Source organism: Protopterus annectens, chromosome 12.part0, assembly GCF_019279795.1.
Source record: "Protopterus annectens isolate FY-2018-M chromosome 12.part0, PAN1.0, whole genome shotgun sequence".
Lineage (NCBI taxonomy): Eukaryota > Metazoa > Chordata > Ceratodontiformes > Protopteridae > Protopterus > Protopterus annectens.
In genome coordinates this window covers 912,563,811-912,577,956 of record NC_056746.1, presented here as the reverse complement: position 1 = coordinate 912,577,956, position 14,146 = coordinate 912,563,811, and the positions used below count along the sequence as shown (strand labels likewise).

Genomic DNA, 14,146 nt, shown 5'->3' with positions numbered 1-14,146 from the left:
ATTTTTTCCTTTTTGTTTTAGTTTATTGCAGATGTCTACTAGACTCTCTTCTTTACGGACGATTTTATTTCTGTCTGGTATTCCTGATTTCATGAATCTTATGTAAATGTCCATGTAGTGCTTTGGTGTAGTTTTGGATATTGGTGCCAGTTCCTACAGAGGGGGAAGCAGGCTGTGTAGCTGTTTATACTATCCATCAGGAGGCTGTAATCTGCTTTAGAGAAGTGTTCGTGTGTTGTTTTTTTTTTTAACCCTAGCTGGAGGAGGGTTGAGGGATATGGCGACTTCAAAAGTGATTGCTTTATCATTGAATCTTACCAGGGAGGATGGTACTGTAGGGATGCAGCAGTGGCTACTCATGTTAGTTAATACCAAGTCAGAGATGTTATCGCCTCTTGTGGGGGCATCGACTAGCTGTTCCAAGGCATTTGCATTGAAAAATCGAGGAATCTCTAGGCATTTGGGTTCTGGCATGAGTAGTTCTTCCAGTCTGTTTGGGTAGTTAGTTGCCCAGGATCAGGGTAAAGGTTTGGATCTTGACACATTAGAAGAGGTTCGGATAGGCGGATTGGGCATATCGAGTTAGATTTGGGGGGCCGGTAGCTAGCTGTGATTTGAATAGCGGTCTTGTCAATGGTTAACTGCACCTGGAGTGTCTCCTGTGTGTCATGCTTGAGTCAATGTCTTTAATATATATTGAAACTCCACCTCCTTTGGCTTTACTGCCCACAGTTTGGGCTCTGAATGTATGATAGAATGAATAACCAGGTAAGGCTGGGGTGCTGTCTGCAGCTTTGAACCAGGTTTCTGTAACTGCGCAGATGTCAGCATTTTCAAGGGTTAAGAATGTTTGCAGTGAGTGCAGTTTCATGTTTAGACTCCTAGCATTTAGCAGCATGACCTTTAATTTGCTTTTCATTGAAATTTTTATGTTGGCAGTTTTAACCTCATCACCTTTCCTAAAAAAGGCACTATGGGGAAAGCAAGAGTCTTTGCCAGAAGCCCAAGTGAGACAGGTGCAGGCCATCTCTGGCAAAGCATCGTGGTCTGTCTATCATATCTTCCCAGGCTGTCGGGTACTGGATCCCCCTGGAAGGACACCAGAAATTAAGCCAATTGTTAGTCCCTCATTTTCTGTTTGTATTGAGGCCTCCTTCTGGGTGACTGAATACTGCGCAAGGCTAGGGACATACCTGATTGGGGGACACATTCAGTGAGCTCAATCATGTCTCTCTCTTCATATAGTCCAGGGAGGTATGTCTCGAGTCATTCACACCAACATGGACTATGATGGAGTCCTAGTAGTTCCTGTTGAGAGGGTGCTTATGGTGGATTCTGGTCCCTAGCAGACATCTAACCGTGACTTTCTCCTTATCCAGCCTGTGTGTGTGTGTGTGTATAAACAATTTTTTTCTGCACTAATCTTATTACCTTATTCCTGCCTGTCCCTCACCACCCACACAATGTAAAATTTATACAGTATTTTCTCTGCCTTTTTGATATTTCTCAAAACTCAACATTTTTTCTACTTTTACTCAGCTTTCAGTTACTCATGCTCCTGAAATCACAGAAGTAGATCATATTTGGGCCTACATTTCCTTTATCTCCACCTCTAAAACAGTAGTTGCCTGACCATAATATTTCTTTGCGTTTTCTTCTCGAGGGAGTCCTAAAAGCTGCTTTGTCCATGACTTTCATTGTGGTTGATGGCCAGTGTATTTGTCATTACTGCCAGATGTTAAAGCTTTGTGTGTGTATATATGTATCATAACCTGTGTAGTGTGCTTTTCTGTCCACCCATCTCCTTTCCTGACTCTCTGCCCCCTCTGTAGACTGTCATGCTCATCCAACCCCAGATTTCTCTGAGGCAGTAACTTACTAGGTACTCTCTTGGATGACCACTGAGTCCTTACTGTCTTGCAGTAACTTACTAATGGCCCTGGGGAACAAAGGAATCCATTGGGAAGTTGTGGACATGGAATTTGTGTTCGGCATCCATTTTCCCATAAATTGATGTATACATTTTTCTGGATTTATACAAGTGTTGATGTACATGTGTAATGAAAGCACATGCTTTTGGTACTCATTTAATTACTGTGGTTGATGTGAAAGGCACGAAGAAAAAATTATTTTTCTGATACTAATATCCTTTTTTCATTTTAATTAACTGTACATATATTTTTTGACTTGCCCCAAACTTTCGGGTCCTTCATATTTTTTTTTTAAGGAAAATGGTGTCTTGGACAAAGGCATATTTTTCGCAGCAGTGTAAATTTGGTGTAATAGAGTAGTACTTTTGCGTTTGCTTATTTTTAAAAGACGTAGCATGGTACATGGCAGCAGTAAGGGCTTGAGTGAGGTATTAGTGTTGTGTGCTACATAGTTTTAACTTTTCAAAACACCAAATAACAAGACAGTCGGACCCCTTTTCTTCCCTGTTTAACAAAACAAACTTAAATCCCCTCCCTCTAGTTACCATACATTACGTTTTATATTCACCATTTGATCACAACTGCAGTAGCTGTAGCTGTATGGATTTATATCTTGCTTTAATGTATGACAACTAACCAGCTTCCAGAGTTTAAGGAAAATTTCCATGTGGCCAAATTATCAGCTTGAGCAGAGTTGAATAAGTCAGTGGTTTGGGCACCAATGCCTTCCGAGCTATGCTGACACCAACTCAGCAGGTTTTTCCACGTTGGGGAGATAAAACCTTACACATTTTATTACAGAATTTTTTTTTTTTTAAATGAAAAAGTATTTAAAACTGAGGTTTTTATGGACTATCACATGACTTGGTCTTTTCTAGTGAAGTGCAACTCTACTTTTTAAAATCTCTTATTACTTTAGGGGTCTGCAGTAAGCGTTTCAAGGTGCATTTCACGGTTTGTGTTTTTAAATGCTTTAATACTTAATGTTTCACTGGCTACAGCTGCTGTCATCCTTGCGCAGGCTTCAGGTATCATTTTTGGTTTTACTGTAGAACAACTTTACCAGTTCCTTGTTTCTTCCTTCACAGTAAGAACATTTTTAAACTGCCTTTACCCTTTCAGCAGGTTACAAAGTTGCCTTGTCCACTCTGGCCATTTGTGGTTCTTCAGACCATTCATTGTTTTCCTTGGCTACCTCTGGTGTAATCCTTTCTGCCACCATGGACCCCAGGGGTTAGACACATTCAGTGTGGTGGCTGGAGTGCCCTTGATCAGCACACACACAACACATGAAAATAGGAGTTTCTATAGCACAGTCAAGACCCCTTTTTCTTCCCAGCTTTACCAAACAAACTTTAGTCACTTTTCCGCTTGTTACCATAATATACATTTGTATTTTTGTACATTTGCTTTTCACCATTTGACAACTGCTACAGTAGCCTTGGCTATATGGGTTTATATGTGGCCTTGCCTGAACTGAGATGCATGTCCCCAGGGAAGATTTTGCTTGACAGGACTCTGTTTCTAAGGAGATTCTTGTCCTAAAGAAATAGTTATGTCTTCCCCTGTCACTTTGTACAGGAGTGATACTTATTATGCTTAACTTTGGGTTCATTTCTGGCTCTTGACCCTTCTGTTTCTGGCTTGGATGGTAAGAGCGAAAAGGATCCTTCATTTTCTGAAGATTTCCAGCAAGTTGAACAGGAATTTTTTGATTTTGAAGAGAGAACTTTCTGCTTCTTTATTGTTGCCTGATAAATCCCATGGAGACCATTCTTGGATTGATCTTTACTAAACCAGTTGTCTGTTTGCTGCTGCCACTGTTGTCTCACTGATCCACTGACTCATTGCATGTGTGATTACATCCCAAATTTTCTTTTCCTATTCTGTCATTTAGTTCTGCTCCTCCCTTGATATTTCACACCTTGATTGTCATGACCTATGTGCACTATTTTGCTTTTTTTTTTTTCTTTTTGCATTGAATATTTGCTGCCAGCCTTCTGTCAGTTTGTTCAGGCTTTTCCATACTCTCTAAAGTTTATCCAAATCAAAAGGTGTCATCCTACCCTTCCATTTGCTGTCTTAATTAGATTGAGTACAGATTTGTTTATTTGGACGTTAAGCAACTAGAAAGGCCCCGGAGAAGATTATTTTAAAGCCCATGAGTTACCACTTGGGTCTTGTAGCACGGTCCCTTTACTCATTTTCTTATAGGTGCTTGCAGGGTGATCAGTGTCCCATGCTATAAGGGGCCCTGTCCTTGCTTGCATCTTCGCCAGTCAAGAAGCTCTACTAGTACCATAACCGGAGACTTAAATCTGCACCTCACGCACATACTGTGCAGAGACAAATTTAACAGCATTTATTGTACATCTGGAATAATAAAGATACAGGAAACCATAGGAGACCCAACAGTGTTTTCGTCTTGGTATTCATTCTGATGAAGTCTGTTACCATATCAATTGCAGCTCTTAAAATACTCACTCCTAACTTCTCAGTGGTTAAAACGCACAGTATTCCCCTCCCATGTATTAAAACATCTCAATTCTTTAAAGAACATAACCACATATAACCAACTGAAAACATACAAATAATGTCCCCACATGGAGCAAACTGAAAAAATACAGATAACCCCACATGAAAAGAAATACATGAACAGTTAAAAATGCATATTTTTGCTGTTTTTCCTTGCATAAAATAAGCAGATTTAAGTTTCAGCAATGGGCATAATGACATCCTGTCATTCGGCTCAGGTGGTTCACATGCATTAGTTTTGATCTGCCACCTCAGTTCTTTATACTCTAAAAAGTCATCAGAGGGGCCTTCCTGGGGTCCAAGTCCAGAGGGTTGATGGCACAAAATTTAAAGGTGTGTGTGAGGGATGCATATTAATATGCTTAAAGTGGGCATTATTTTCATTTCTATGACCAATGTCATAAATATGTTAATACCCTTTGTCTCAAAGCCCTTTCGTTTTTCCCACATAAAATCTGTCACATGATTGACATAATGCAATGTAAACCACGCCTTTAGAATAGTGCCATAGTTCTTGATTTTAATTTCCTCTTGTAGTGACATTGGGAACATCTGCATTTGAAAGTACCTCCTTGTAATGGTTTTTGTACCCCGCTTTTTTTGGTGAATGGGATGCCAGCTGTGGAAATGTAAGAGCAAGTTTGAATAAGTGGGTTTTCTGTACAAGTGGGAAGTGAAGATTTTTTATTGTCCTTTTTAATGGTGACCGTAATTAAGACTGTTTTTGTCCATTGTCATAGTACTCCTCAAAATTAGTCTTTTAATATACTCAAAGAAATCTGCAGTTTCTCCTCTCATCTTTCCAAAATAAGACTAGGTCGTCAAGGTAATGTCTATAAAGGGCCCAGGAGTTTTTGTGTAATGAACAAATCCTTCCATTGGTTAACTGCACCTGGAGTGTCTCCTGTGTGTCATGCTTGAGTCAATGTCTTTAATATATATTGAAACTCCACCTCCTTTGGCTTTACTGCCCACAGTTTGGGCTCTGAATGTATGATAGAATGAATAACCAGGTAAGGCTGGGGTGCTGTCTGCAGCTTTGAACCAGGTTTCTGTAACTGCGCAGATGCCAGCATTTTCAAGGGTTAAGAATGTTTGCAGTGAGTGCAGTTTCATGTTTAGACTCCTAGCATTTAGCAGCATGACCTTTAATTTGCTTTTCATTGAAATTTTTATGTTGGTAGTTTTAACCTCATCACCTTTCCTAAAAAAGGCACTATGGGGAAAGCAAGAGTCTTTGCCAGAAGCCCAAGTGAGACAGATGCAGGCCATCTCTGGCAAAGCATCGTGGTCTGTCTATCATATCTTCCCAGGCTGTCAGGTACTGGATCCCCCTGGAAGGACACCAGAAATTAAGCCAATTGTTAGTCCCTCATTTTTTGTTTGTATTGAGGCCTCCTTCTGGGTGACTGAATACTGCGCAAGGCTAGGGACATACCTGATTGGGGGACACATTCAGTGAGCTCAATCATGTCTCTCTTCATATAGTCCAGGGAGGTATGTCTCGAGTCATTCACACCAACATGGACTATGATGGAGTCCTAGTAGTACCTGTTGTTGAGAGGGTGCTTATGGTGGATTCTGGTCCCTAGCCGACATCTAACCGTGACTTTCTCCTTATCCAGCCTGTGTGTGTGTGTATATAAACAATTTCTTTCTGCACTAATCTTATTACCTTATTCCTGCCTGTCCCTCACCACCCACACAATGTAAAATTTATACAGTATTTTCTCTGCCTTTTTGATATTTCTCAAAACTCAACATTTTTTTCTACTTTTACTCAGCTTTCAGTTACTCATGCTCCTGAAATCCCAGAAGTAGATCATATTTGGTCCTACATTTCCTTTATCTCCACCTCTAAAACAGTTGTTGCCTGACCATAATATTTCTTTGCGTTTTCTTCTCGAGGGAGTCCTAAAAGCTGCTTTGTCCATGACTTTCATTGTGGTTGATGGCCAGTGTATTTGTCATTACTGCCAGATGTTAAAGCTTTGTCTGTGTATATATGTATCATAACCTGTGTAGTGTGCTTTTCTGTCCACCCATCTCCTTTCCTGACTCTCTGCCCCCTCTGTAGACTGTCATGCTCATCCAACCCCAGATTTCTCTGAGGCAGTAACTTACTAGGTACTCTCTTGGATGACCACTGAGTCCTTACTGTCTTGCAGTAACTTACTAATGGCCCTGGGGAACAAAGGAATCCATTGGGAAGTTGTGGACATGGAATTTGTGTTCGGCATCCATTTTCCATAAATTGATGTATACATTTTTGTGGATTTATACAAGTGTTGATGTACATGTGTATTGAAAGCACATGCTTTTGGTACTCATTTAATTACTGTGGTTGATGTGAAAGGCACGAAGAAAAAATTATTTTTCTGATACTAATATCCTTTTTTCATTTTAATTAACTGTACATATATTTTTTGACTTGCCCCAAACTTTCGGGTCCTTCATATTTTTTTTTTTTTTTTTAAGGAAAATGGTGTCTTGGACAAAGGCATATTTTTCGCAGCAGTGTAAATTTGGTGTAATAGAGTAGTACTTTTGCGTTTGCTTATTTTTAAAAGACGTAGCATGGTACATGGCAGCAGTAAGGGCTTGAGTGAGGTATTAATTAGTGTTGTGTGCTACATAGTCTTAACTTTTCAAAACACCAAATAACAAGACAGTCAGACCCCTTTTCTTCCCTGTTTAACAAAACAAACTTAAATCCCCTCCCTCTAGTTACCATACATTACGTTTTATATTCACCATTTGATCACAACTGCAGTAGCTGTAGCTGTATGGATTTATATCCTGCTTTAATGTATGACAACTAACCAGCTTCCAGAGTTTAAGGAAAATTTCCATGTGGCCAAATTATCAGCTTGAGCAGAGTTGAATAAGTCAGTGGTTTGGGCACCGACGCCTTCCGAGCTATGCTGACACCAACTCAGCAGGTTTTTCCATGTTGGGGAGATAAAACCTTACACATTTTATTACAGAATTTTTTTTTTTAAATGAAAAAGTATTTAAAACTGAGGTTTTTATGGACTATCACATGACTTGGTCTTTTCTAGTGAAGTGCAACTCTACTTTTTAAAATCTCTTATTACTTTAGGGGTCTGCAGTAAGCGTTTCAAGGTGCATTTCACAGTTTGTGTTTTTAAATGCTTTAATACTTAATGTTTCACTGGCTACAGCTGCTGTCATCCTTGCACAGGCTTCAGGTATCATTTTTGGTTTTACTGTAGAACAACTTACCAGTTCCTTGTTTCTTCCTTCACAGTAAGAACATTTTTAAACTGCCTTTACCCTTTCAGCAGGTTACAAAGTTGCCTTGTCCACTCTGGCCATTTGTGGTTCTTCAGACCATTCATTGTTTTCCTTGGCTACCTCTGGTGTAATCCTTTCTGCCACCATGGACCCCAGGGGTTAGACACATTCAGTGTGGTGGCTGGAGTGCCCTTGATTAGCACACACACAACACATGAAAATAGGAGTTTCTATAGCACAGTCAAGACCCCTTTTTCTTCCCAGCTTTACCAAACAAACTTTAGTCACTTTTCCGCTTGTTACCATAATATACATTTGTATTTTTGTACATTTGCTTTTCACCATTTGACAACTGCTACAGTAGCCTTGGCTATATGGGTTTATATGTGGCCTTGCCTGAACTGAGATGCATGTCCCCAGGGATGATTTTGCTTGACAGGACTCTGTTTCTAAGGAGATTCTTGTCCTAAAGAAATAGTTATGTCTTCCCCTGTCACTTTGCACAGGAGTGATACTTATTATGCTTAACTTTGGGTTCATTTCTGGCTCTTGACCCTTCTGTTTCTGGCTTGGATGGTAAGAGCGAAAAGGATCCTTCATTTTCTGAAGATTTCCAGCAAGTTGAACAGGAATTTTTTGATTTTGAAGAGAGAACTTTCTGCTTCTTTATTGTTGCCTGATAAATCCCATGGAGACCATTCTTGGATTGATCTTTACTAAACCAGTTGTCTGTTTGCTGCTGCCACTGTTGTCTCACTGATCCACTGACTCTTTGGGACATCCATTCATAAATAGTATGGATGTAGTCCCTTGGGTTGATGGGGAGGGGGCAGAGTGCTTTTACAAGAAAGACTTCCCTCTAGGGTTTATTAGAGAAGTACAAAAGCCATTACAAGGAAGTACTTTCAAATGCGGGAGATGTTCCCAATGTCACTACATGGTCCACTTAGAAGAAATTAAAATAAAGAACTTTGGCACTATTAAACTTTTTTGAAAACATTTTACTGTTCTAAAGGTGTGGTTTACATTGCATTATGTCAATCGTGATGGATCTTATGTGGGGGAAAAACAAAAGGGCTTTGAGACAAAGGGTATTATCAACATATTTATGACATTGGTTATAGAAATGAAAATAATGCCCACTTTAAACATATTAATATGTATCCCCCGCACACACCTTCAAATTTTGTGCTATCAACCCTCTGGACTTGGACCCCAGGAAGGCCCCTCTGATGACAGTATAAAGAACTGATCTGATAGCAGATCAAAACTAGCGCATGTGAACCACCTGGGCTGAATGACAGGATGTCATTATGCCCATTGTTGTGAAGGGCTATCTATTTTTTCAGTTGGCTCCATGTGGGGACATTTATTTGTATTTTTCAGTTGGTTATATGTGGTTACGTTCATTAAAATAATTTTGAGACCTGTTTTAATACATGGGAGGGGAATGCTGTGTGTTTTAACCAATGAGAGGGTAGGAGTGAGTATTTTAAGAACTGCAATTGATGTAACAGACTTCAGAATGAATACCAAGACAAAAGCGCTAAATAAAGACACTGTGTGTAGTGGTACTGTTGGTCTACTGTGGCTTCCTTCATCTTTATTAGTTGTTGGTGAGCTGGTTCATGGTTTTATCAATACATCTGGAATAGATATTTCTGCCAGTTAACCAAAGTGACTACCTTCAGCATCATTCAGATTAAGCCTGCATGATCCAGTGGCATCTAAAATCTCTGGTCCCAGCATAAACATTTGTCTTTTCAAATCCCAGTGCTGTTAGAAGAGATCTTTTTGTCGCGACAGCATGTTAAATTTGGATTTCCCCTTCTTCCTCACACCAAAGCAATCAGTCACCACAGATGCCTTGGACTTTGCTTGAGGAGCAATTTCAGGAAGGACAAAAGTGTAGTGCGTAGAATACTTACGACAGAAGTAAGCACACAAATGTAAACGGAATGCTTGCCCTGATCAAGGCACTCCACTCTGAATCATGATTGGTCCCCATGATCTCTTACAAGTTGTTAAACACAATACCACAGTAATGTGGTACATCAACAAGCGAGGGTGAACCAGATCATACCCCCCATTTGCAGATTAGCTGCGTTAGCTTGGGATAGAGCTTCACAGCACAGTCCCACTCTACAGGCATCCTACATTTCATCAGAACAAAATTTGTGGTGGACAAGCTGGGCAGAACCAGGGCAGACTGTCACAAATGAAAACTGGATCAGGATTTTTTTCCAAGATTTGGCCCATCTGTGGGGAGTTCAAGTAGACCCATTTATCTCCTTGCTGAACAAACAGCTGCAAGACTCTGCTGCAGGACTGTATGGAAGAACCCCTGGAAGATGGACACCTTTTCCTGTCCTTGAACAGGAATGTTCCTGTATGCTTTTTCCACCATTTCCACTGATAACTAGGATACTTCTGAAGATTCAGAAGGAAGTCGGCAAGATTATTGTTGAGAGACTTCTGCCTGGGCAGCAGTGATTCTCCATTCTAATGGCCAGTGGCAGTTACCATAAGCTTCCTCATAAAATTGATCTACTCGCACAAGATCAGGGTTGTTTGATAAACCCTGGGTCCAGTTAACTTCAACTGACTTCCTGAATAATTGGATCGTAATTCTCTGTAGGCACCTGTTTACTAAGGACATGTGGCAGGAACTGAGGCAAGAAAGCCTAGTACTAGAAAGTCTGTTTAAAAGTATAGAATCAGTAACTTTGTCCTCTCTACATATGTGTACAAGGTGTTACAGGCTTGATTCCTTTTCTAGGTCTAGATCTGTTTTTGCTGGGACCATTCTCCAGGTTTCCCTTTACACTTTATAAGTCTAGTAAGCTGGGGTGTTCAGTCCATGTAGCTAAGACTGTATTAGTATTGATGAGCATGATTATAATTGTACAGTTGTGTTAGTAAACTTACCATAGCAGTATCATTGCTGCAGTAGCAGGTCCCTCCAGCTCTATTTTTTTAGTGTGGAGTTTTATGCCAGGGTGTGAAAAAATGTTGGCATCTTTAACATTGTACTATCAGGGCTTAGCCTTCCTGTCTCTGCCATGATAGCTCTAAAGGACTTGGCACCCAAAACCTGTCTTTTTAGTCGGCTAAAGCTGACTTTCGGTTTGGGTGAGTGGAAGGTGGCCGACTGTTTACTCCTTAGCAGGATATAACCCATATAGCTTAGGTTGCATTGGTGGTGATCATTTTAAACCAGGTTTTCTTGCACAGTTGTACTTTCTGTTATTTTTTTGTAGAGTCTTGTGCCAGTTGGCTGAACCACTCATTGCTCAAGTTGTCAGTCCTTTCATTGTCCCTCTTTTCATGGGTTCTTGGAATCTCCCAGTCTTTCTGAAAGATTCAAATCTCCTATGAAAATTGCCAGATTAAGGTAGGTGCTGATGGAGCTGCACTTCCAGGCCTTCTCTTAATTTATTTAAAAATGAATTAAAATAAAGGCTGTAGTTTTTACAACTATCAATGCTTTGGGTAGCTTTAAGCCACTTAGCTGCATGTTGTAGCAAAGGTGAAGGATCGGATTAAATCGTAGAGGAAGGGACAATGCTGCTCTTATTTTCCCAGTTCTGTCCCTCATTGGTCTCTGTACTTTAATTTTACTGTCATTCCCTCCTAACTTTGCATTTTGTACCAATTTTAAAATAGTGTGCTGTCATTAGCACACCAGCAAGGTACTCTAGCCTGTATATTGGTGTGTACATTTTTTAACCTATTTCAATTCTTGAATCTACTTACAAGTATAACCAACATGTATAGTTTTAGAGCATTTTGTGTTTTTTCCTTTCCAACATTGTGCTTTCTAAAACTAGTTGTATTATGTCTATCTTAAACTGACATGTCCACTGTTGTGATCTGCTGCAGTTAATACTTAAATGCATTTTTGTAATGCTCTATTGCAGTCCGTAATGTTCTTGCTTATGCTGGTATATGTTACAGATTGACCTATGGTTGCTAATCTGCTGTGTTGTATGAAAGGGCCGTTTGTTTTTTATTGCAGTAGTGCTAAGCATATGTGAGCATATTGTTGAAACTGGTCTGTTTTCCTTCACTGATCAGAGTTTGACTAGGTTGCCTCTTTACCCTTGTTACATCATTTTGTGGTTTGCTGCTGCTTCTATCTTTTCATTTGGGGGGGGGTGACTCTGCATTTGTTTCTTTTTTTTATTAACTGAATGTTTCAGTGTGCGCTGTATTTTCTAATTTCTGCATTGCCATCAGTTTCCTAGTAGAATGGAAACTTTAATTTTCCGTGTAACATTTTGTATTTCATGCAGACTGTGCATTTCCTGATGTTTTTATTTCTGAGAATTGTTACAAACGTTTTGTCATTGAAGAGATTTTCAAGTTTTCCTAAAACTGAGTGGTGTGCTGCTGGGTTTTTGACATTCTTGCATATCTCACTTGGTAAGGGTCATTGTGCTTCTTCGTAGTTGTTGGATCATGTCTGCATCCCCCCCCCCCCCAAGAGAATTTTAATACAGTCTTGCTTAGTTATTTTCTTTGTGTTATGGTTAACGGTCTGGATTTAGGAAGAAGGAAGCAGGTTGCTGATTCCTGAGAAGTCTATGTGGTGCTAACCTCGTAGACTGGAAGGGGATCAGACTGCAGAGTCAGCAGTCTCGGAACGAGCCAAGAAACCAGAAGTTTGCATTCTGAGCCAAGAAACGAAGTGTGCATTCTGACACAAACACAGGAGAGGAGAAAGCTGAAGCTGTGTGTTTATTGAAGCTGTTATGGACAGTGTGAACTGATTTGCAGGAGAAGAGAAAGCTGAAACAGCAGAGTGCAGGTACAGAAACTCAGGATGGGGTGTGTAATGACCTGGGGGGTAGAGAATACCTCTGGCTTGAACCCTGTACCTTAGTCGGGTAGCAAGAGCCTGAATTCCCTGCCCACCACCATCTGTGACAACTCTGCAGACTTTTGCCTCATATTTTTCATCTGTTCCTCATAAAATCTGTGGTTTCTGGAATGGATGTTTAATTCAATAAGTAGTTGTTGATGGTGTAATGATGCATTGGTAGCATTGTTGCTTCACATCTAGAGGTTCTTTGGTTTGATTTTTGCCTGGGGTGGAGTCTGCATGTCCTCCTTGTATTTGCATGGGTTTCCGCTGGGTGCCCTGGTGTCCTCCCATGTTACAAAGACATGTGTATGGAGTGTTTCTCCCTGGGCCTCTGCTGAAAATTGCCTTTTGTTCCAAGTCAGACTTTCCTGGTTAACAAATGTTAAATAATAAATGACAAGACATTTGAATTTCAGACTTCATATTTTTCAGAAGAAACATGGTAACACAAAACCTTTTATTCTACCAATTTTCTAAGTTTTTATAAGATGAATATTTGAAATTTGTCCCTATTTTTGGGACTGTATATCCCCATTATTGGCTTCGTCCAGGTTTTTGTGCTAAGGTTGAGAGCTATGGTAAGAACTGAATTCACTGAATATGTTTGGGGGCTGTATTCCCCCATTATTGGCTTTGTTCAGGTGTTTTGTGCTAAGAGGTTGACGGCTATGGTGAGAACTGACTTCACTAAATCATAGCCATTTAAGTTGGGCATGCTGTTTTGCCTTAGGGGCTTTGGTTGAGTGGCGTACTGTTTAGGAGAGTTGTCTCGTGATTAGTGTTGTGTTGGTCAAGTGCATTTGTCTTGGAGGTCTCTGCTGTTTGGGTAGATTTTTATTAAGATCCTCCGCGAAGGTGGGTGTGTGGTTTGTGTTTTTATGTGAAGGCAGTGCTGATGTGTTCTGGAGGGTTGTGTTCCATGTGGTGTACTGCAAGTGTTGACCTTCTCTTGACCAGCTATTCCGGTCTTGGTTGGAGAATGCATGGCTTCCAAGTTGGATAGATAAGTGCATGGGCTTTAAGTACTTGAGCCGTTTCCTTGTAGAACGTTGTAGATCTTTCGTTGGTGGGGTTGTCCGAGCTGCGAAATGTTTGCATCTCCTCTCAACCACAAATGCAGCAACTTCTTTGCATTGATCCTCCCAGAGGAGGAATCCCCCAGGGAGGCACTCACCCACGATTTTGCCTTCACTCCTTTGCCTTTAATTTCCAGAGTACTTCAGAAAGCCAGACGCCTAGAGAGTCAGTTGATCCCTTTCTGGCCTTGGCAGGTGTGGGTCCCCCTTCTGCGGCCTCACTTGAGGCATCCACCCTGAGTGCTCGATCCAATTCCGGAACTTTGTCTCATCCATCTCTACTCCCTCTCCTGAACCTTCAGACCTTACATCTGGCAACGTGGTTTGTCCCCTTCCAGTGATTTTGGCTAAGTCCAGGCTAGCTTCGCCCGTAAAGTATATTATTCTTGCTTCCCAGAGGTCTTCCACTAGGAAGGTTTATTCCAGTAAATGGAAGAGGTTCTCTATTTTGAGAAAAGAATAAGAATATGGATCCTTTT

General features: G+C 40.5%; 1 protein-coding gene across 4 annotated transcripts in view; it reads left to right on the top strand.

The window, feature by feature from the left end:
- Positions 1-14,146, top strand: part of SPATA2 (spermatogenesis associated 2) — an 85,126-nt gene that overhangs the window by 14,228 nt on the left and 56,752 nt on the right. Inside the window, exon 1 of one of the 4 annotated variants that reach the window (XM_044089939.1) lies at positions 11,014-11,118. The exons of the other annotated variants lie outside the window; for them this stretch is intronic. The gene's annotated coding sequence lies outside the window, so the exon portion shown is untranslated. Of the gene's footprint in view, positions 1-11,013; positions 11,119-14,146 lie in introns of those variants that run through there. 4 annotated transcript variants of the gene reach the window in all.